Here is a 24,583-nt window from a genome sequence, read left to right as displayed (position 1 = left end):
TGAAGTTTGATTTATACCCATGTGTAGGTTGCGGATTCATTTTATTTTTTCACATGAATTATTAAAAATGAGAAAGATTGGAAAAAAACAATGCTTCGCACTTTTAACAAAGTAATTCCACCATGATATCATACGTTTTACGGCAGTTTCATATTTGGCTGACTAATTAGATTTTGCAGGTTGAGCAAGTCGCTGACAGCCATTTTTCGTAAAAAAAACAAAATCTGATAATACAAACCTCTACTCTGTGGAGGCCCATATGATCCTATTAGGATCGGACATGGTCGAAAAATTAGATTTATGATGCGGAAAGGCCATAAGTACGCCATGATTATTTGCTTTACTATTTTAAATCTCGCTAATCCATTCATTATGTCTTTACTATCAGAAACAGCAATCTCATATTAAATTCACATTATTATTTATATTACAATATTATTTACTTCATTAAACTTGTGTATTTCCAAGATTGAATGTATACAATATTAACAATAAATGTCTTAAATAGTATAAATTAATTATACTAGATTTATTTTTGACCGATTTTATCAATGTTATTTGTAAATATAAACATTTTATATTAACAATGGAAAAAAATGCCAATCCCGGGACCAGTCCCGGGATCCCGGGATTGTCAAATTGTAATCCCGAAATCCCGGGATCAGAATTTTGGCTCGGGATTGGATTCCCTACTTATTAGCTACAAAGTAAATTAAATTTAATGAAAATAATTAACCTCAGTGTCGAGGAATAACATAAGTTTAATATTCTCAGAAAAAAACGGGTTCACATTTTGTTAGTTTTGTAACGTCGCATTTCCTATAAACACCATATCCCATCCCTTCATTAAAAATTGTCACATATTCAATTTCGCTCCAAAACCGGAAGCCATAATTTTTTCAAATTTATCCTGTCATGCCAATTGGTAATATTGGGGTTTTGTGGGATTATTCTTGATGTTATACCGGAAGAACACCCATATCCCCACAAATTCTACGTGGATACATCCCTTACGGAATTTATTTCAATATTTATATATATATATATATATTATTTATTTCTTGTTCTCTTGAATGAATATTTTGTGAACTGTATCCATGGAACGCCATGCTTTCGTGTTCACTAATATGGTTTTCACAAGAACTCGAGCCCAACCAAGAAAGGAGAAGTACGAACACACGGTGGCAGCCTGGATATTATATAATATCAGAAATCACTCATAACACGCGGTGAGCCCTGGTCTCCTCAAATCTTTGTCCATAGTTTGGTCTACTTTAACAATCCGCTTCCAATCTGGAATTCCGATCACTAGCGTATCCTGGGTCATGTCATATTCGTACTCCATTTTAGTTATGAAAATTATTTCTAGCCTAATAAATAATAAATGCAAAATAAAAATAACAAATTTAATCCTTACACGTGAAAGTCTGTTGGTTTATTAAAATCGTCAAATCTTGTAGCGTCGCATTTTAGCGTGTCGCACCGCCCTCATTACAGCTAGTTGTCACCAACAGGTAGGTAAAACAAAACCTCTGTGTTCCGGTCACAGAGCCTGAAGTAGGTTCTGTAAGCGAAACGGTCAATGCGCTACAAATTGTCAAAGCATTTAGTGTCAATAATACTGTGCTAAACGTCACCGTTGTCATCTTAGTTACAACAATTTGCCAGCATAGAGAGCACGCATTGAAAACCGAGGCACATTGACAGTAGATTAACGGTTTATTGTTCCTGCAATAGTTGAAACCAGTGAGCATCAAAATAAATAAGAATTTAAAGAAGATACTCTGGAATTTAAAATGAGTTTTTTTATTAAAACCAAACTCAAATACGTTCAAATCCGACAATAAACAATATCCCATCGGTATATGGATAACAAATCCAAGCAACCTTTTCATCGCCCGGAAATTAGCGAATATGCAACATGTTTATGAATTGGTCACGCCCGTCGCAAGCAAAACTGAAAGGTACCATCGCAAAATGCATTGCAGTGATAATAAGCCACATTGCACAACGTTGCCTACTATTCAATATTAACATTATTATAACCTGCATACTTCCAGCTTCTGACGAAATCGCGTTTGAAAACAAAATCGTTGTAAAAAAAAATACGGCTTACCCTTCCCTTATTGATATTGATTCTTTATGCTTATTTCGAGATCAGAGGTAGGAGAATATAGAATCAGGCTATACCTACAGAAACAGTAGGCTTACAGAAATATCACGACTAATGTCGTAGAGCCTATTTACAGAACTGAAAATCTACACGCTCTTGCACGTAGGTACATATTTATTCGGCGGCCTCCACATCCGTGTTTTGCACTATGACGTCACAAGCATAATCTTTTGGTCCGGTTATCAAAGCTCCTATTATTTAGAATACTTCAGTATTTCAAGTAGCATAGAAAAGTAATAATAATTGTTTACTTTCATGATTTAGTTTTTTCTTTTTCTATTTTTTCTGTCGCTTCCAATAGGTATCTGGTAGAATCTGTTTATCTGGTAATATAGTTTCAAAAATGTTCAATTTGTCAAGTTATTTTAAGCTACACTTGTTAGTACAGCTTATTTATTTACAACCTTGTGTGCAGTCAATAACTTTGGGCAGCAACAAAGTAAAGTACATAGTTTTCAAATTTATTATATGGTGAAAGCATGAAAAAGCGACTTTACTCAGGCATATGCATGAAGTATCCATGTTTCCACGCGACCACGCTACAAAAACATCCACTCCCAATGCAACTTAGCTACGCAATACGTATTTCCGTTCAGTTTTCCGTCGTATGTTTCCAAAAATACTGCATTACAGACTGTGGTGGGATGCGGGGTCGAGATTAGATGTTTTACACGTTGAGAAATTATGACTTCAAATAATTATAACTAATATTCATATGCCAACAAGGTTTTAAGACAATTTTATGCGATAATAAAACGCTTTCATCTCAATATTCAGGTATTATTTAAAGTAAGAGGCAGATGTAAACTTGCTGTCATGAAAGTGCTTTGATGTTTCAAAATGTCACGGCACACTAAATCTGCTCGGAGACTATCAATTTACCTCTAACCGGTACATGATGGTAGTCTATCAGGCGTGCACCGCAAAGCTAACTGATAAAGTAAAGAAAAACACTCTTTAGAAATTTCCACGGAAGGTATCAGGCGGTAATAAGCGCTGTGGAGGCGAAGCTTGACGCGGCATGTTTACGGATTCGTTACACAGACACCACTAAACACGAGAAGATCATTGTGATGGTAGGAAGGGAATGGTTTGCACTTGCAATTGGAAGCATATGATGTACCTTTTTATCTTCTGCTTTCCTGTGGTCTGTAAATGTTAAATCGTGCTAGGTAATTTCAACAACATTTTAACAATGTTTGATTTCATACCAGACCTTTAGTTAAATACACAAATACTTGACTAAGGCAATTCTATGTATTTTACTGAAGTGATTATTAGGTATATGGTCTCTTTAATAAGTTTACAAACTAAATAAAACATTATATCACCACATACCTACTTAACTGTGAAATTACTTCGAAAATAATCGATTCGCTGATATTACGTTTAATAACTGGATTATACTCGAACCCACAGCAATTAAGAAAAAAAACTCATGGAAGTAATGGTCAATGAGGGTAGACAGACCATGCGCTGCTTAGGGGTAGCATTAGTATGATAAGAGAAAGTCACAAATTTTATGTGTAGGCTCTGTACAATGATTTTCTTCGCCTGCGGTGCTGAAGTAGTTTCCTCACGTGTCACTTTAAATGCCAATCGATGTGACGTGTATGTACGTCTGTAATTTTAATATAGGTATAAGTGGCAATTTATCTCCTCAAGATAGCAGAGAACATATAATAGATATAGCAGGTAATGAACGAATCAACTAAAATGTGATACTTATTAACATGGTACCTGTTGGGCGGCGTTTTAAGCCTGATTAAGGGTGGCACTTTGCCTAGGTACGTCACTAGTGTCGATTTCCAGCGTGCAATAGTTTTTGCTATCACATTTCTTATCATCACAAGTGAAAACGTTAGTGTGGTAAACCAATATTGATTGTCCAAACGAGTAGCCCATCAATAATTAGTATAGTGACTAACAACGCCAAACATTTACCGACAATATTTAGAAACGCAAAGTGACAGCTGTCAAAATAAGAAATACTCTGTCAAATGTGCACAACTATGATTATGCATCTTGTCATATTATGATTAAGCTCCGATGATCTACAAAATCCATTAACCAAATGGTTACAAATGAACTCTAGTCATATTAAAATTATTATTGATCGTATAAAGACAAATTACCGTCAAACCGATTCAGAACTCGTGAATCTACGGCATATAAATCTACTGCCGCTTCCTACACCCTGTCAAGAAAAGCATACACACACGGGTCGTATAAATTTTTGTAGGCGACAGAAATTCGTTTCATCCTAGGCCCCTAGATGAGATTTTTGATATACGATGCCCTTACAGATGTATTAATCATTCAGCTCTATCCATTAGTCAGTTTTATAGCCGAACTAAAACTTCTTCTTGTGGGGAAAGAATCGGAGGCCGACGTAATTGGATAATAGATGTTTGGATGCATGTGGAAAAGTTGTAAATATGAATAGAACATCCGAAAGCAAAGTCATTTTGCATGACATAAAAAATAATGTTTCATTCAGGTCGTGGAATCCATAATAATGACGATAAATCAATGTTTATTTAGAAATGTTTTCAATCCATCTCGTTAAAATGTATATAGGTACTACCTACACATTTTAAAATACAGATAGGTAGATGCACGTTGGCCGCGCGGCTTAAGCGTTGGACTATCATGCCGTGGGTCCCAGGTTCGAATCCTGGGTCTGGCAAGAACACATATTGTTTTTTCAGTTTGTGTGTGAGTCCAGGGTATGGACCTAATAGGTTGAGCAAGTGACTGACATCCATTTCTCGTAAAAAAAAAAAAAAATATGTTAATACAAACCTCTACTCTGTGGAGGCCCATATGATCCTATTAGGATCGGACATGGTCGGAAAAAGATGCATAATGCATTTAGGTACTAATAATATTTATACAAGAGAACATAATGAGATTTTCGAAAGGATATAAGTCGGTACGTGGTCGCTATGGATAAGTTTTTTAAAAATTATATTATACAATAATATCTATACGTAATGTAATACGGGGAATATATGAAGCGCCTAGTTTCAAAAACCCCTAAAACGGTTTTTGAAAATTTTTGAGTGAGATATGTATTTAGATGAATATTTTTGTAACCTATATGATGGCCAAAGATTGAACTTTAAAAACCGCCAAAAACCGTCAATACGTATGATCAAAAATTAGGGTAAATATCAAAACCCGCTAAAATGGTTGGGTGTGTTTTTCAAATACCCCTAAAATGGATATCCGAGATACTATTTAGAATGTAACAAATTAAAAAATAAATACATAAAGTTCATAAATTTAATAGATATGATTTTTTCTCATTTTTCTCAAAACTACGTAAAATCGTTTTTCTCATTTTTCTCAGAACTACCTAAAATCGTTTTAAGGGCTTTTGAAACTAGGCGTTTCATATTGTCAAAAACCAATTCATTCACACTAAAATACCCGGTGCAGACAACGTAAAGAAGGACGCAGACAGAGTGTGTACGGCTGAAAATAAAGTCATATATTTTTGTTAGACAGGCTTACCGGTTGCATTCTTTATTGGGGCACTGTTCACGTGACATATAAAAATGCATAGACTGCGTTGGATCGGCCACGTGCATAGAATACCGAAATAGTTACCAGGAAGGCGACTATGCATGCCTTCCCGAGGGTAAGAGAAGACCTGGACCGCCGAAACTGAGATAACTGGACTGCACCATGGAAGATTTAAGAATACTCAGCTAAAGTGCCGAAATTGAAGCCTAGTTGTACAGTTGCAGGTGTAGTACAGTTTTTTTTTTCATCAAGGAAATATTTATCGACTTGCAATGGTATTGAAAAATATTTAGGATATTATTAAATTAGATTATCACAAAACAATATCTACGTACCTTTTATTTTATGTTTGGTATAGAAACTGCATCAAAAGTGTGCATATTTCTTTTCAAAAATTAAATGCATACCTACTCGAGTTAATGCAACAAAAAAATATTTAGGTGAAATTTCATTTCTCTATTCGATCTCGTTTTGCCAAAAGCTATTTAACATTGATTATGGCATCGGAATGTTCGCGGCTGCACAGCTGCATTATTTGGCGAGCGCATATTAATAACGCCCATACGGTATGTATTGCCAAACTCTAAACTCTACTTAACGCCAAAAGCATAGATCCCGTTTGATTGGTTTAAAATACTGTTTATTGTATAATGTACTTTGGTGTTATTAGAAAAAAACCCGCCACTGATAAAAATATCATTGATCATTCGTGGTAGGTATGAATTTATTTATCACTAGCACAATATTTTTTGGTTAAATAGTATGTAACTAAGTAATTTCTTGTTGATAATAATTATTTTATTATCCCTTAGAATATTAATTATAAGCATTTATCACTCGACACGTATGTTTGTTTATTCTAAGTACCGCGCCTATGATGTGTTATTAGACGAATTTCCAATGAATACATTAAGTACTTCAAAATATGCTAATCCCTGATATGATTTAATGATGTGAATACATAGTGATACCTAGTAATTGTTATATGCTCGCGTAAGGCATATTAACTTATTGTTGCAGCTTTAAAAATAGATACTGTGGCATCTCGGATTTTTGTACAAATTTATTGTGAATAACATTCTTTAGAATAAAAAAGCAAGTCCGCTTACATATTGTAACTTTAATAAATTGCTTAGATGTAAACTTGTATACGTAGATAAATAAATGAGGCAATCACTGACTATGTGAGGCCAATAAACTGCGCGGCTCGATGAATTATTAGAAAAATCAATGAAGTTCCGCTAATTTCCTCTAGGCGTAGAGATTAATTAACTTCTGGAAGCAATAATGCAAGCCACGTTCTTGTGTAGCTTACGCAATTGATTTTTAATTGGAAAGGTGATCAATTTAAACAAGTGCCGCATGAATACTCGATTGGATTTGCTACCAAGCTATCAGGCGTTAAAGGAGGTATCCAAACCTGATGCAACCTGACAGTGGCCGTCTGCTGGACGTAATTGCAGCTTTCCGAGTGGGCATAAATCAATCTCCTTGCAGCGTGTTACCCTGGCACCTAGCGCAAACACAATGCCATCAATCAGGTCGCTGTCCAATCACAAACATTAGCTCGCTATCCTACACCCCTCGGTCACCCGTTCTGTTGCTCGGATAGTGCATTTGTTACAGTTATTGGGAGAGCAGAAGATCAATCAGGATAATCCCGGATTGATTAATTAAACAAAAAAAGGATTCGTGCAACGCGAGATTAATTTGAAAGCCGGAACGGGGGAAAACCGCAGCTATTTGACATATGGATTTCGTGCGGTGAGTTGTGTTATTTCATTCTAGCGCATGTGTATGTAAAAAATCATGAGTACCTATTTCCTAACTACAACCATTAAAACAATGTATATTGTGAATAAAATAACATTTATTTATAAAATCTAAAACAATAATTTGTATTTATATAAATAATATCTCTTTATGGATTATCAATTATGTTCCTACCCAGTATTTGTTTAAATACAATAATAATTATTCCTTTGATTTCAATGAAAGCTACATTTCATTAAATTGTATAGGTACAATACTACGGAAATTTGACCAAACTGCATGATTTGAATGAGCTGAAGTCAGTTCAACTCCAAATGGACGCCTCATTTCACCACTACTCACTCATGAAGTGGACTTCGTACTTTAATACGTAAGACGCTGGCTTATTATCTGGGGGCTCCGTGTTCAACTCGGTGAGGTCACAAATACATTATTTTATTAAAGCGCAATAAATGATGTTTCATTCATTGTTTCACTGTCATTGAGCCTCATGTCCTGCTGTAGTGAATCAATTAATTCAAATATTAAATCTGATATATAGGTTTATTTAAATTAAAAAGCTTACGGTTTTATTTCATTAATGTTGGCCTATAACGTCGTGGGTCCCAGATTCGAATCCCGGATTTGGCAAGTACACATATTTTTACTCAAGTTGTGTATAAGTCAGAGTATGGACATGATTGAGCAAGTGGCTGACATCCATTTCTCGTAAAAAAACTGTTAATACGAACCTCTACTCTATGGTGGCCCATATGGTCATATTAGGACATGGTCGAAAAAAAAATGTTGGATAATGATTCTTATTTCTAATGATCAACCGAATCGCTGCGATTATTGGCATATTTTACTAATGTAGATACCTACGTAAGGGTGAATTTGGAATATTTAGAAGGACGCTGTTTTATATAAATTTAAAAAAAAATCGCCCAGTATAATACACTAATCAGTAGATTTACTGTTCCTATTGTATTTATTTGACAATATTTTTCTTACTCTTATTATTATTATTTCTTATTATTTACCTTGCAATTTGTTAATTTTTTTGTTGAATTGTAAAGTTATTTTGTGAATACATACTTTGTAATCTTCGCAATGTATTAAGATAAATTTAATTTTTGTTTATAAATCTTATTTGCATAAACTGTAATTTTAATGCGTGTTTACTTAACATTTATTTTAAACAAAATGGCCTTCTGTTTGTATAACGTGGGAATGATTTAAGACACAATAATTAGCCATTAAATCAAAACACGGCCGATAAATAATCCGGGTAGCATAATCGATTCGGGTATTCGACGTTGAATAAATTATGGCACGCGAAGAAGAAGCAGAAGTGACTTCCACAATAATGGGAGGACACGGAAGCCTTTGAAACCACCTCATCGCTTCTTGAGTACGATAACCCAAAGGTCAGGCCCGACGCTAGCAAGCCAGCAAACTAGCACACCACTGCCGCTCAGTTTCCATCGTAATAACATATTACAGTGGCGAAGGGTGGAGGTAGGCTGTTAAGATTCGCTATAAATATTGCACACTAAACTTTGTTAGGCATATGTATTGGTTTTTATTGAACCAAGACTACAATTTACAGATGTTGTTAGTTAGTTTTTAAAAATCAATTAAACCCTGCCTAAACGAAACCATAATAGATTTGGTCTAATTTGGGCGATACGACAAAATTGTGCACACTTTTTCATTCATAGTTATTTGTTTTCGTTGGATTAAAACTACATATTAGACATATATTGTTGGTTCATTTTTTTAATTCATTAAGCCCTGCGTAAACCAAACTAGAATAAATAAAAAATATTATTCTATCTATAAAATACTCAAAGTTATGTATGATTTAATTGCATAATTTTAGATATACATGTATTTTTTGACTATTATCTATTATGGCTTGGTTTCTCAGGGTTTAATTGAATTTTAAAATCTAACCAACACTATCTGTAAATTGTAGTCTTATTTCAATGAAAACAAATATGTATGTCTGAAAAAGTTTAATGTACACTATTTATGGCGGATCTTAACAGCCTACCTCCACCCTTCGCCACTGACATATTAGGAGCTCATAATTAATAGGAGATATAACATATTAACGATATTATTAAAGAAAACCGGTCCGTAAGAGACGGGTAGATATTTTGGGATGGCGCTGTGTTATCTGCCAGAAGGAGATAGAGGAAAATTTTGTATTACTAAGGGTTGAGTGGAAATGCCAAAACAGAAAGTGGGAGCTACCAGGTTTATGATGAATGTTGTTTTTGGGTCTCGAAAACGTATAAATTATTGTAATATTTTAATGATAACATAACCGTTTAAAATAGTTAACTGTGTTTTATTATAACTAAAATTTAATTTAATATTCACAATTTTAAGAATAATTAAATCTCGGTATATTGAATATAACAGATTCCGTGCTTTTTCTTACCTAAATAATAAGCGAGAAACATTATCGTATTTTACAAAAAATGCAGGAATATGCCAAACCTAAAGATATATGTATATTATACAAAGTTCGGCAGATAAAAAAATTACATTACAAAAAGTAGCTATAAGGAGAAAGAAGTAGGTACCTACGCAATTTATCTTATTTCAAGAATTCATTAAACTGAGTCCAAGTAAGCTCCACTGCCTCGCGAGTGGCTTAATATCGATATCCGAATGAATTTGGTTTAACACAGCTGTTTCCCTAACAATTGGCATCACCAATGGCGGGTTCAATCTGCCTACCTTGAGAGAACAAACAACTACCTACCGTTGTTTCTGATTACTTAGATAGTTATTGGGGGAAAAAAGATTGACACTTACCTACAAGAATATCAGAATTTCCATTACACCAAGTAAAAATACGTGGCCAAATAAAGATTTCTTCTATCTCTTAAAGTGCAGTATGTATATATTATACAAGCGTGTGTAATATAATGACAGTTGGATAAAACCGCGGATAGTAGGTATCCAAACAGTATATTAAAAAGATATGGATAACCTTCTCGACTACCACAAGGACGTACTTTAATTGATACGAGGCCCAAACAATCGACTTTAAATCTCGAAATAATCAATTAGTGAATATTTTGTATATTAATGCAGTATCTAGTGAATTAAAAATAATTGAATCAATATTTTTATTCAATATTGAAAAAAGCACCGGATTTCTCAACATATGTTTAATCTTCTACGAGTACACGTTTTTCAATCGCGATAGCAATGTTCCGGTATAAATAAACGAAATTGATAATGGACCTAATGTAGACATAATTCATTTTTTAATTACTTTTTGGTGGCGTAATCATTATTTTTATACGGCGACTCATCTTCACGCCACGAAATGGCATTAAAATAAATTATTAATAAGCCAAAAAGCTAATCGCCAGCCTAAGCCAAACGAGTTTTAATTGTTGTAACCTGTCCAGGTTGATATATTTGTTTGCCATATATGAAGACAGTGGCGGGTGTATTAATTTTACTTTGGGCAGTCGTGAAAAACGTTAGATTTAATTCCACACGCCAGACGTGATTTTTGCAAGTTAGACCGACTTATGAAAACAATTAAATCAAATATTATTCTATTCGATAAATCGGGATTGTTCTTTCTTTAGAAGCCAATCTTTACACCACACAAGGCGTGACCTTTTTTTTCAAACACAAAATGTGACCCAGAACCGCTAATGCGCCGTTTTCCCTCGATGGTGTTGGCTTATGGTGTACCTAGCTGCTGAGAACTGATGATCGACACAAATTATGTGCCGTGTGAAGACATCCAGCAATTCGATTGCAGCTATAAATCTCTACAATCGTGGATGAATTGGTTTTTAGCACTGGACGCCGCAAGCGTTTTTCGTAAATAATCAACATGAGGTTTACGGTTGAATAATTTTGTAGAAAGAAAGAACTTGTCAGTTGTCACCGTTGGAATAATATTGTGACTGGTAGATGACACCATTTGCAGCTATAAGTCGGGGTAAAAGTCCATTTATCGTATAGTATCTGGTCTTCGCTAACCTTATGAATCATGCCTTGCAACATACTAAAACTTTAAAATCATTTAATTTTCGTGTCCGGAAACTTGTACGTATGCAGTTCACCGTATCAGACTTCACCGTGAAAGGTTGTATCGGAAATATATGGCCATATATTAAAGACCGTCCAATCTCTTTGGATCGTATAGTACTGAAATATTCATGTCTAAATAAAACACGGTTCTTGTCGGTTTACATTTTACAGGAAGCCAGCAGTAAACGAATTTTGAAAATAACCAATATTCTGGATTATTTGTTAGGTTAGGTTAGGTTTTCATTCTTGAATTATTCATGAATTTTGCCAAATTCAGGTATGAAAATTGAATTAATGTTCATATTGAATCTAATAAAATTGGAGACCGTATAACTATGGTATATGGTGCATCTCTTTCCGATAAAAAAGCTCACAACCGAACTGTGACACGATGAGATGTTTTACGTAAAATTTACATGTAAACCTTTCATTTTAGCATGAATATTCTGCTACATAATATGTACTTAAAATGTGCCTTACTACAGAATCTCTAATAGAAAATGCACTATATAAATGAGTAAGTATATAATAATATTACTACTTAACAATAAATCGTAATTATCCGATGGGAGTATTCAAATAGTCTGGCGATACGGTTATAATGGATTTGAATAAATTGCTCTTTAGCGCGCTGTACGTTACGCTTCCGATTGATTCATTATTATTCAACACTTTTGGAGCCTCTGGCTATGTATTTTAAAAACCAGATAAAACAAACCTATGTTCGATTGACAATTGGGGTCCTCGATAAAGTTTGTAAACTTCAACAAAGCACGCGCCGGTTATCTGACAATACATAATATTAATTATATCATTAATATCATAAATTAAAATCCCCACAAATATGTAGTGAGCATAAGGGAACAGGATTAGAACAGTATCCTTAGTGAGAATACAGAAAAATAAAATCTACTGAGAGTATAATTCCATAGTACAATATACACTTATATTCTGTGGATATCTTGCCGTTCAACGGAATGAATCGAATCAGTCATGAACTGTCACCTAAATAAGTCCTCGCGTCAATTAATTACACGACATTGTCTCGTTCCTATTGATTAGGTCATTCGAGTCATTAATAACGTAAATTCTCATTGGACTTGCTTCTGTCTTCAGAGTTATTCACTATGTACCGCGTCTGACTCACTCCTGCTTTCACAGTGTTCATAAAAGACGTTAGCTCAAATGTCATTTAGTCGCTGACTCGATCAACATAATTATTCACCAATTTATTATGTTTAGATATTATTTTGATGTATAAATAGCGAATAATAATTCATCAAAAAGATTACTCGAATCTAAGCACCTGGCCCGTTTATTTATCTACCGATTGTACCCTTGTTATGTAACCATAAATAAACTCTCACCTTCTCCATCATCCCGAATAACCACGATCGTCTTTCATCTACAACACCATCAATCCTCACATCGACCACTCCTACAAAACTAGAAATCATGTAAGAGTTTAACGTCTCTAATAGTAAACAGTTTATTAAAAAGTAAACAATTTACAAATTATGAAATGAATCGATGATTTCACAATATGTTTAAAAATAAGTCAACATTTTATTCAAATACGCAGAGTAGCGACACCTTCAGTTCGAAATACCTGAGAAAGCGGACGATACTATCGGTGGAAATGGAATCCAAATGAATGCCACCTACGACCTGTCATCGCACAAGATAGCGTCGATGATAAAGCCTTAATTATTAGTGAAAAATATTGCTGGGATATCTTTAAAAAAAAACAAGCTTATTCAAACACAAATAGGAGGACAAAAAAACAAAATTTACGAGCACGGTATTAAGAATTGATTGTTTTTCGATGCAATTCTGCGCCGGAATAAATTTACTATTTTTTCTTGTGAATTAATAATGCAAATTTCAATAATAATGAATTCACATTTAGATTACTGTAATTATTAATATGTTGTAATAGATTCTGTGTTTTCTTATCTGACAAGCTGTATTTAATTAAGTAAGTACTGATCCACTGTGTACCCCGCCTTAGTTTTTTTCGTTATATAAATAAATACTACTACACGACGACAAGACCCCCACATTTTTAATTAAAATACAAATTGGACAACATGTTTACAGTGAGTTTGAAATGTAATTATTTACTGAGTTAAATAATTGTGAGTTGTGACTAAACGAATCTGGTTAAATAAGAATTTATTAGTACCAATTAGTGTTATCATTAACAATATTATATAAAGCATAGTTTTATATTTTATACTAACCTAACGTTTAGACTACGAAAACCGCCTTCTGTTTCATCCAATATGATAGACCAGCGCCATCTTTAGATTAATAAAGCCTGAGCATATCTTTTTGCACACGCAACAAGTGGTCCACTGTTCAGCTGTAAAAATCAGATCCCAGATTGCTTGACATATTGATTCGCCCTTTTTCGTTTCAAAAAAAAATCTTAAATCAAATATATTAATAAATTATAAATAATATTATACATTCCTGTTATTCATCAGCTGTCAAAGTTAGACTAGTCCTTCACACAAAAACCGGTGGTTATATCGATTTCCAAAAGATATGTAGCATTGGTCTATGCATTACATTAGTAGAAGGTGCGTTAATGCTAGTGTATTATTTATCATGTAACTTATCTATTCAAATCAAACAATTCCCCGTGTGAACACAACACACGCGTCAGTATGAGCACTCTATAGAACAATTACAGGCAATGACAGGTCATCCATATAAAACAGCAGGGGGGGGGGGCGGAAAAAGTAGGACCAGTAATTGTGAATGTATCGGCTTTTTACTTGAGTCGGCAATGGATAGACCCTTCAATGAGTCTAATCTATATCTATCTGTAATACCTACAAGTTAACCATGTTAATTCATTCTGCCATTTTACCGGGATAAGGAAATGCACCCCTTAGGCTTAAGTCAGTTTTTATTGTGTTTTATAATAATACATTATTTTAAATAAACGCAACTAAGTAGTAATGTACTCGTAATATTGAATTGAAATGTAGCCTAGTGGCTCTGTCTGCATAGTCATAGTCACATAGTGGAAACTAACTTGAAGTGGGAATTAGAGGTTACAATAAATGTAGGTAGATGAGAATTCCAGATATTTATATTTTCAAAAACATAAACGTCTGTATCTTGACAAAACTCTCATTATTGTATTAATAAGATTTTACTAGAAATTATAAAAAATAATAGGTACTATCGACGGAGGGACTTGACGGAATTTAAAATTTAATTGATTTAAGTTTTGTACTATTCTTCATTTGAGTCGTTTTTTACAACCCAGGTTTCGCCTTTCGGCATCTTAATCTTCGGTAAATGCACACTGAAAACGAATAAAATTAATTCTCGTTTATATAATAAATTAATATGTACAATAAAAGAAGGTAAAATCCTCATTAAGTACTTACCTAAGTAAAGGATTGAGTAGGTATAAAAATAAATTTTGAATATTTGAAGTGTTTTTACAAATCCATAGTAGATAAAATAGATTATATTGATACATTTAATAAACTCACTAAATTGTCATTACTCGTAAACAATGTAACCATGTAATATGTGTTGGGAGGCGGCTCTCGTGGTGCAGTGGGTAAGGCGCTGGCCTTCCACCCGAGAGTTCTGGGTTCTTTTTCTCAAAGCCTGGGTGTATGTGATTGTTCAAATTTTCGCTGGCAGGCTCTTTGAGCTTGGACTTGCAAGCCGTCCGACATGTCCATGCGGAGGGGAAATACAGGATGCCAATCACATCCTGTGGGAGTGTCTGAGTATGTGCTCCGAACGGGAGGAGATGCTCAGGTCGGTCCAACCAGTTGTTGGACCCATCGGCCCGTCCGACCTGGTTGCTACTAAGGCCAACTATCTTGCATTCAAAAAATTTGCGGCGTCTTACTACGGGCGTGAAGATCTCTTCACATAAATTTTGCTGCCTGTATGATTAGCTTCGTTCTTTGATATAATAAATAAGTAGCTTCATTTTCTTTTAAGTAATTTCTATGTGCTTTTTCTCTCCCTGGCACTTTGAATTAGAGTAAACTCAGTAAACTCAGTCAGAGCTCACTCTGAGCGTAGCAACCTAAGTCTTGGGCACCTTCTCCCAGGACACTCCCAGGCCAATTTTTAGATGCTTCACATCACCAATTGACGGGTCCCGTGATACTCTCGATTAAGACCGAGTGTGGTGCGGGGCGGGTTTGGTGGAGGGAATTTAACTGTATTTTTGTTCAAAATTACTAACAACCACCTTGTACGAAAATGCAAGGACATGGTTATTAATAATTCTAAAAAAAAAAAAAAATATGTGTTGGGAATTCAATAAAAAATAGCTAATGAAAAATGTCACCTACGCCACAAGCTCATAATATAATGGTTTGGAAGAGAAATAAAAACAAACTTCAAAAGAAATATGTACTTACTTATCTTTAAACCGAATTTAGGGACCTCCAAAGGTTTACTTGTAAATTTTCAGAAAAATATTTTTTATATAGACACAAGTAATGCAGCTATTAGGTAATACTTACCTTCTTCTTCTTCTTTCACCCTGTCACGACTCAGCATTGGGTCACAGGGAAAGCACAAGTTCGCGCCACGTCCCTCGTTCCATCGCCAACTCTTGCTTTTTTGTTTTTTAATACTTGGCCTACATAACCGTTAATATATATTTTGATGGTGAGAAATTTAAACACATAATCGTCAAAAATGTATAAGTAGGATTAAAAACTTGATTTTTCTTAAATCCCATAAAATACTATCGATGAACGAATGAATAACCTGAATTAATATCATTCATTCATGACAGTTTGAAATTTAACGTGTTTACCTAAGCCGGCGGATTCTTTTTATCAGGATATCAGGTTTTGTGAGGTGGTATTATAATACAATTAAGTAAATTTATCATCACTAGAAAACTCAACACAGAAGTTTATTCAAATGAACCAATTATTTTTTATAGCCAATTCGGTAGTTTTGTATAAAAAGCTCGTTTAATTGAACCAAGGATACTAGAATATACGAAGAGGTAGAGTATACAGTGGTATTCGTTTTTTAAAAGCTCTCTCAATGTTAGATTCTCTAGGCAAAAATGGCCGTGGTAGCATCACAAACTTTCCGATAATGGACATAGATTGAGACAAAGCTTCTCAAAATAAGTGGGCTAGGTACATTAATAATCATTGTTTTAACTGTCAATTTTTCGTGAAATGACAATATTAATCAACATGAAATAGGTACAACATGTATGTACTACCTACCGATTAATGACACGTAACCTCTGCATTAGAAACATCTAAAACATTAATATTAACACAGTATTGTAGTTCAAAATCGCAAAAGGGTGTAAAAACTACAAGTCATATTTAGAAGTAATGTAACTTTGCCAAATACAATGCGTAAGTTTACCTATTATAGTATGAGTATTGTAATTATTATTGTCCCTGTTGAAATCAGGAAATATTGATGCACTGGGTGGTTATGTTAATTGTGACGCCGCTTATCAAGCCACTGTCGCGCTGTACAAACAACAATACTCATATCGGGTCGTGTATCATTGTATTCGACGGTAAATCAGATGTGATGTTGTCGCTGATACCCTGCCGCCATACGAGTGAATGAATGAAATGAATGAATAGTAGGTACTATATACAAAATGATTATATCACATTTATAGGTTTATTTACGAAGAACTAAAATTATAGGTAGTACAAAACTACAATATAGTGTATAGTACGTACGGTTGCCAAAGCTGTCGTAGCGTTTTCGACTATATTTCGGTAGGCACGCCAGTCTTTAAAAACTATTTAATACATTTCTTCTTCTGGTTATGCTTTACAGTGTTTGATGTATCACAACAATTCGGAAAAAAATATATTATCTAGGTCTAGAAAAAATGAAAGCAGAAACCAACAGGAGCTTCCCACATGAGCTTTAGGTAGTAATCAAAGATTTTTTTTAAAAGCATTTTAAATAAAAATACAAAACCATTCTTTATTACATAGGTACATCATAGATAATCTAATACTATTGATTTTCTAAGAATAACACTTTCACATTCGAGAGGGTGAGTTTTAGGTGGACGTTATTTTATAAGTTTTTAAAATAAGGTTTACCTGGTTCATTCGGTGTACTTCCATATACTTTTTTACTCACATTTATTACTACTGTATTTTATTTAAATATTGTTTTAGTATTTTTCTTTGTTTTATATCATGTTGTGAACATGAATACTTTGAATTGGGTACCTATAACACAATTAATTAACTCTAAAATATTGTTTCGCTAAGTTGACTTTGTTTAGTTTGTATTGTAGTATAAACGAGAAAGTATTTATTGTATCAGAATGTTTAGAAGTAGCAGTATTGACATTGTAATATTTTTCAATATCAATATAAAATACCTGGTGGAATTCTTTAGGGACGCCCCCGCCCCCTTCGTGACATGTCACACCATTTGACAAGCGCTAGATTAGGCACTTTAGGACGAGTCACTTAAGATTTTCATTGACAATAAATTCAATTAATTAACGTACCGTTGTCGCTTTAATCTACTATGGCGACCGAAAAAATAAATAAACAAAAATGACCCAAAAACCGACGGAGCGCTTAATTGTTTTCTTTTCGGAACGACCCTAAACAACAATTAAGGAGTTTAATTGCATTTATTTATTGGATAATAAGCCAAAATTTTAAGCAGGCCGAAAAATAACGACCAATTAAAGTGTCGATGAGGATATTCTCTGAGCTCCTGACACCGCCAATTTCAATTGAATTACAGGCATTACCGAAATTTAAAGAAAATGCCGCAAAATTAGGACAGGTAAGTATTTATACCTGATGTGATAAAGTAATATTGACAATACCTACATTTTTTTTACCTGAAGCAAATTTATATATGGAAAGAATGTGATAGATAACTACATCTTATCCAGCAGCAGGGCTCGAAATGGACCGGAGCGCTGTTCCTGTTCATAAAATCGGTAAAATTATCGCTCCGTCTCGTGGAATTTATTTTTATAAAATACACATACAATTTGATAACTATGTAAATATCTTCAGAAAACCGTCGAGCGCTCCGGTTCGTAAACTTTTCCATTTCGAGCGCTGAGTGAAGTATTCTCTTTGAGTATGACGCAATCGTTTCGTCATCATTTTTAAAAGGGGGCCTCGAAACAGTCAAAACATAATATACAAATATACCTATTTAAATCTCAAAAAGGCGCGTACGTATTCCTCACAAATCGAGCAATCAAAGCATAAAGAAATTCCTGCAACAACATCGAAGGGGCCATTAACATAATCAACAAAAAATGGTATAATATAATAATAGTTATGATTATCATCTTCCATAATAATTATTTTAGTTACAGGATGTGATTTTAGGAATGAAATACATCGATATTTTTATTAAGTATCTATCTACCATGGTGGTTGGAGTTTTAGGGTTTTTATATTTTTTATCGTGGAGGCCTCTAAGTCCCTAAATCCAGCACTGATCTTATCTTTTTTATTTAGATGCAGTGCCATGCCAAGGAAGTGAGGGAGGAAGTGAGGGAGGAAGTGGATTCAATATAGCAAAATAAAATAAAAATTAGTATTTTTTAAACCGTATTTTATGGTGTCTTTTAAAAATATCTTGTTTTAATGAATAGGTACATCTTAAATATAATATATACCCATAATAAATTATATAGAGCGAGAAATTCATACGAACTTTTAATCTAGAATTTGACAATTCTGATGCAACAAACAATTCGTAACTTACATTGACGTTAGTCATTCATCGCTTACTTATTAGTGATTTTACGAGGGCCTTGGTAGATCGACAAAAAATAATAATTTTCAAAGAAATGAAGAATCTTCAGTGCAGAGTCGCTTTCTGATAATTTAAATAGAAACCATTTTTGAGGTCCACTTTCATATAATATTTACACTGCGTTTTAAATAAAAAAGATATCTACAACAAATTTGATAAAAAGTAAATATCTGCCTACTTACGGATATCACCATTTTATGAACGTCATCCTCTGAACGCATATCAAGCTCCGCTGTCGCTCATAAAGCCGACTTTCCACACATTCTGGGCTAACAAAGTGCATTCCCCCATAGCAACAGAGAGTTTTAGATCAGTACTAACTACTGACTGTCGAAGCAATAAAATGCATTATTAGTTTAATATTTCTGCCCCCACCCCTCCCCCGCACATATACATGTATTAATAATGTAAACATACATAATATATTAATTGAAGGGGTTATCGCAAGACAATGATATGCCACATAATTATGAATTTGTTGATTTAGAATAAAACCAATTCCCAGGGCATACACTCACGTTTTACTTAAGACACTTTAAAAAACAATACACAGATGTCTCTATAATTATGATCAATGTGTAGTTCTTACAAATTCAAATTTTGCTATAAAAATGGTTATAACAATAATTTATTTTGATATGCCATGCCAGTCAAAATTGATAAAGGTCAGTCATCCACGCCTTTTGCTCCAAACAAAATAATTAGATGTGAGATATATCGAACATTTTAATGAGGATAGTAATTTTTCCTGTTACAATTGTGAACGAACAAGAACATTAAATTGCTCATATCTCCAAACTATGTTTTTGTTGCATATCATTGTTTTGCAATAATCCCTTAAATTGTTATTTATACTGTTATAAATACAAAAATATAATATTTATTATTCTGAAACAAAACCAAAAACATTCTACATAATTATTATCTCTCTCGATTCCACACCGTATTCGTTTGGAGTGAGAGGGTGGATTGTTACTACATATTATTATTATGGATTTTTCGGGAAAATAAGTTTTACTTAAGGCCATGCATTAGTTGAGGCACGGTCTAAAAAGATCGTTGCTAGGCGATGTGCGGATTGCGGGTCGCGGGTGCAAAAGACGCCTGTCAAACGAAATATTATTTCTCATATAAATCCAACATACGTCCATTTTATGTTCTGTTTATTATTCTATTAGTAACAATAATAATATATTCATTGACATGTTTTCTTTTTAAAGTAAATGGGTAACGTTTTTAGTCATCTTTACACGATTTTAGAATTAATTGGCCCGTCGCCATCACGCAGCAAAGTGACGTATGTCTGACTCGACGTTCCCTCAATGAATGCGAAGCGAGTACAAAATTTCGTCGCGCGTACAGTTGAAAATTATTTGGCGTTTCACTGATGCGTCACCTTAAGTACGATTCGAATAAAAAAATATTGTTTAAAATGAAAATTTTTGTTAACCAAATTTATTTAATTTTATATAATAACGCCAGAAATGAATAAAAATTTACATCACCAATATGAACAAATCGGCGCGTCTCACAACTTTTGTCAGAATTAGTAAACTACAGACAATTTAAAACGAATTATTATTACGGCAATTTTTATTTGAAACGTTCAAATTTATTCGCAGAACTTTATTGTGGTCTCGAATGAGTTACAAATTTTAAATTATCCAACAGAATTTATAACTCAATTATAATCATTGTTCGTTCGACAAAATAAACGTGCCTTACCATCGCCAATATTTCTGTGCTCCTGATACCGAAACAAAAAGAACTAGGCACAAAACATCGATAAATTAACCAGGGTAACATAGGTAGGTAACTCTAGCTTGCACAATTTTATTTTAGATCGTGACTCAAGAATATTTTCATGCTTTCAGTACAAAAAAATATGTTTTACAACCTGCCACACAGTGGAAGCTACATTTTATTAACCTACATATCATGCATTGTATTCATCATCAGATGCCATAAACTTATTGCGTTGACGTCGCAGGAAATTTATTGCGCTAGCGTGCAATGGCAACAGTTAGAAATTATAAGAGTTTATTTATAAACTTTATATCTATAGCTTCCGGGCCTATTTGCCATATTACACAGAAAGGCTCCACTCGGACACAATCCTCGCGCGACAACCTAACCGAACGATTTAAATCTGTATCATCATCATCATCATGCCCCCCACAAAGGGGGCTGACAGGGCTCTAGCCTGGGGGCCCGGGCTTAAGGGGGGCCGGCGTGACGGACCGACCAGCCAAGTGAGATAAACACACATCACAAAATTGCACTATCAGTAAAAAATGTCGCCTACGGCGCTATTTCACTTCAAGCATACTAACATTTCAAAATATGTACTTGTGCGATGCAATTTTCGATTATTGTTTGTCAATATTCGACAACTCCACAATTCAAATGGGTGTATTAAAAATACAAAAAATCGCTATAAAATACCTATTACGCTATTTGTATTACACAACTTACTGTAGATCGTCATACTGACTTTAACCTTAGCGATAGGTAGGGGGGCCCGCCGAAGAATTTAACCTTGGGGCCCGCTTCAAGATGTGGGGGCCATGATCATCACCATTAGCCCGAATCTATTCACTGCTGTATGAAGGCCTCTCCAATGTGATTTCACTTCTCTCGGTCTTGTACGTTGCGTTGCCACGTACTTCCGCATAACTTTATCATTTCATCGATCCAGCGGCCTCTAGGTCTACCTCGCGGACATTTTGCACCTCTTGGATACCACTGAATGACTAAATTTGTCCAACGATTGTCCCTTCTTCGAGCTATGTACCACATTACAAGAAACAACATTAATTAATTTTTACTCAGTTAGTTTGAATATTATACTTAATCCGTCTCCATCAATCTGGATGAGGCCTCTCCAAGTTGTTTCCTCTCGGTCATCATATAAACATAATTATCTCGAGAGTCCAGCGGATTCTGGGTTTACAATTATCGATGTATTTTGCCTCTTGACAAACATTGGGCGACTAGATTTATTATATTCTTCAAGGTGTGTGTCGTTTCCCATTGAAGGTGTGTATCAAACTCTATCATCGAATCAATTCTTTGTCACTTACGAATGCCAACATGAACCCTGAAATTAAAGAGAGTTGTAGAAACATCGTACGAGTGTCCATCACATAAAAATTGTTTACGACACGTGTACCGTTCACATGGTGAGCTTCATCAAATAATATATGCACAGAAACTATGCAGGATAGGATCTCTCAGCGTAATATGCCTACAACTACCATTCAGGCCTACTTTTAAAATATCCGCACGGCTGCCTAGTCTCCTGGTAGGTACCCGAGGAGTCTTTGCATAAATTATTATAATCATTATCGAGAGACAAGAACTATCAAGACTTGTACTATCTTTACCTCTGCCATGTTTTACGCCCCGGGGATTAAGTGAATAGTAGTTTTTAATTTAAAACGCAGAGAAAATTGTAGTCGACATACTCTGGTATTTATTTATTTATTTATTTATTTTTGCAGTCATGAAAAAACGCGGAATTTAAAAGAAATCGATTTGTATTTGACAAGCTAAAAAAAATATTCTTCTAATGCTATTAACACGTTACGATCTCTTGGATAATATCAATGACATTAATATGGACGAACAATCTGGAAAAAAAATGACACTCACTTTTTTGTCGGGTCTGCCGAATGGCATAATCTGTTCTAACGCCATTACAATAAAAGTGATATTGCTATAAATTCCCGATGCTTTTTGTCGGGTCTGCCATATTTTAATATCAATATCGCTCGCTCAAATGAACATTGACACTAGAAACACTGTTCTAACGCCATTACAATAAAGGTGATATTGCTATAAATTCCCGATGCGTGATATCGCATAATGAAAATTACGAAATTTTGTCACGTGACGTCTACCTATGCATGTGCGAATGTCGCTATGCGCGAATTTACTTGCCAGCTACTGTACTGAGCGCGTTGTCCATTAATAATGTCATTGGATAATATACACACTAATTTCTTATTCAAACGCCACAACATTTTCACTCCAATGTTTGCAGTCCCAAATTACATACTTCAATAATTATTTGAATCGAACACAATCTTCAATAAAAATTGATAATCATCGATATAGGTAGATACCATTTTAAAAATCGTGTTTCCTACACATGTTGGTGGTTTTGTCGATATTTAAATCCGCGTTAACATAGCGGCCGCGCGGCTTACGCGTGGACTATCACGCCGAGGGTCCCAGGTTCGAATCCTGGGTCTGGCAAGTACACATATTGTTTTTCAATTTGTGTGTGAGTCAGGGCATGGACCTAATAGGTTGAGCAAGTGGGTGACATCCATTTCTCGTAAAAAACAAAATCTGTTAATACAAACCTCTACTCTGTGGAGGCCTATATGATCCTATTAGGATCGGACATTGTCGGATCATAATATACTATCGCGTTCAATCTAATTTGTCTCGAGTTTATTTAAATCTAAAGATTATTATACGAAAAAGATTTAAACTTCTTACTCCATATAAAACTGCATTGAGTAATAAAATTCTTCGCCCTAAAATGAAACTTCACTGAGTGCAACATTTGATGCACTACACCGAATACAGACAGATGCGTTTCAATGGACAGTTTTTACAATAATTTCTTCTATTATTTGTTATACGTTACGTCACTAGTATTGGAGAAGCATGCGTTGAATTCAATGAGTGTATAATTATAACGACCTCTATAATAGCAATCCCAGATAGTCCAGAAAAAAGAATATGATAGGGCGCACAGACTTAGGTAGATACCTTCTTAGTTCTTATCAAAGATCATATTATTATACGTATCACTCTTGTTTAAGAAAAACAGCCACGACCGCAGTTTGCAGTCAATGCGTCGGTTTCCTGCAGCTGATACGGACGAAAATTTCGAAGCGTGTGCGGTAAGCTTTTGTTATATATAACGATGGTTCCAGTAATATCAATAAGTTAGTATACATTCCGAACTCAATAGCGGGTATCATCCGTCTATCGTACGCTACGTAGTGTGTGCAAATGTCCCATACAAACAGTATGCTACGTGCAGTAAGTACGGGTGTGGTTACCACCAATGCCTGGCTAATTATTGAGTACCTATATTCGCAGCGTATATTATGTAATATTAAATAAAATGTACCTAGTATGAAATAATGAAGATTTTTTGTAGCAAATACGTAATACATCCAAAGCGCAAAGAGCTATTTTATTAATGCTTCCCAAAGTTTTTTTTATAAT

At 34.4% G+C, this 24,583-nt stretch overlaps 1 protein-coding gene across 2 annotated transcripts in view; it reads right to left on the bottom strand.

The window, feature by feature from the left end:
- LOC147070983 (uncharacterized) overlaps positions 1-24,583 on the bottom strand; it is a 944,473-nt gene that overhangs the window by 781,703 nt on the left and 138,187 nt on the right. The gene's annotated exons all lie outside the window — the stretch shown is intronic.

This window comes from Rhyacophila brunnea, unplaced genomic scaffold (assembly GCF_057557595.1).
Source record: "Rhyacophila brunnea isolate RB1 unplaced genomic scaffold, BYU_Rbru_1.0 scaffold_21, whole genome shotgun sequence".
In the NCBI taxonomy this organism is placed as follows: domain Eukaryota; kingdom Metazoa; phylum Arthropoda; class Insecta; order Trichoptera; family Rhyacophilidae; genus Rhyacophila; species Rhyacophila brunnea.
Note: the sequence above shows the minus strand (reverse complement) of the source record. Positions and strands in the feature narration are given on the sequence as shown.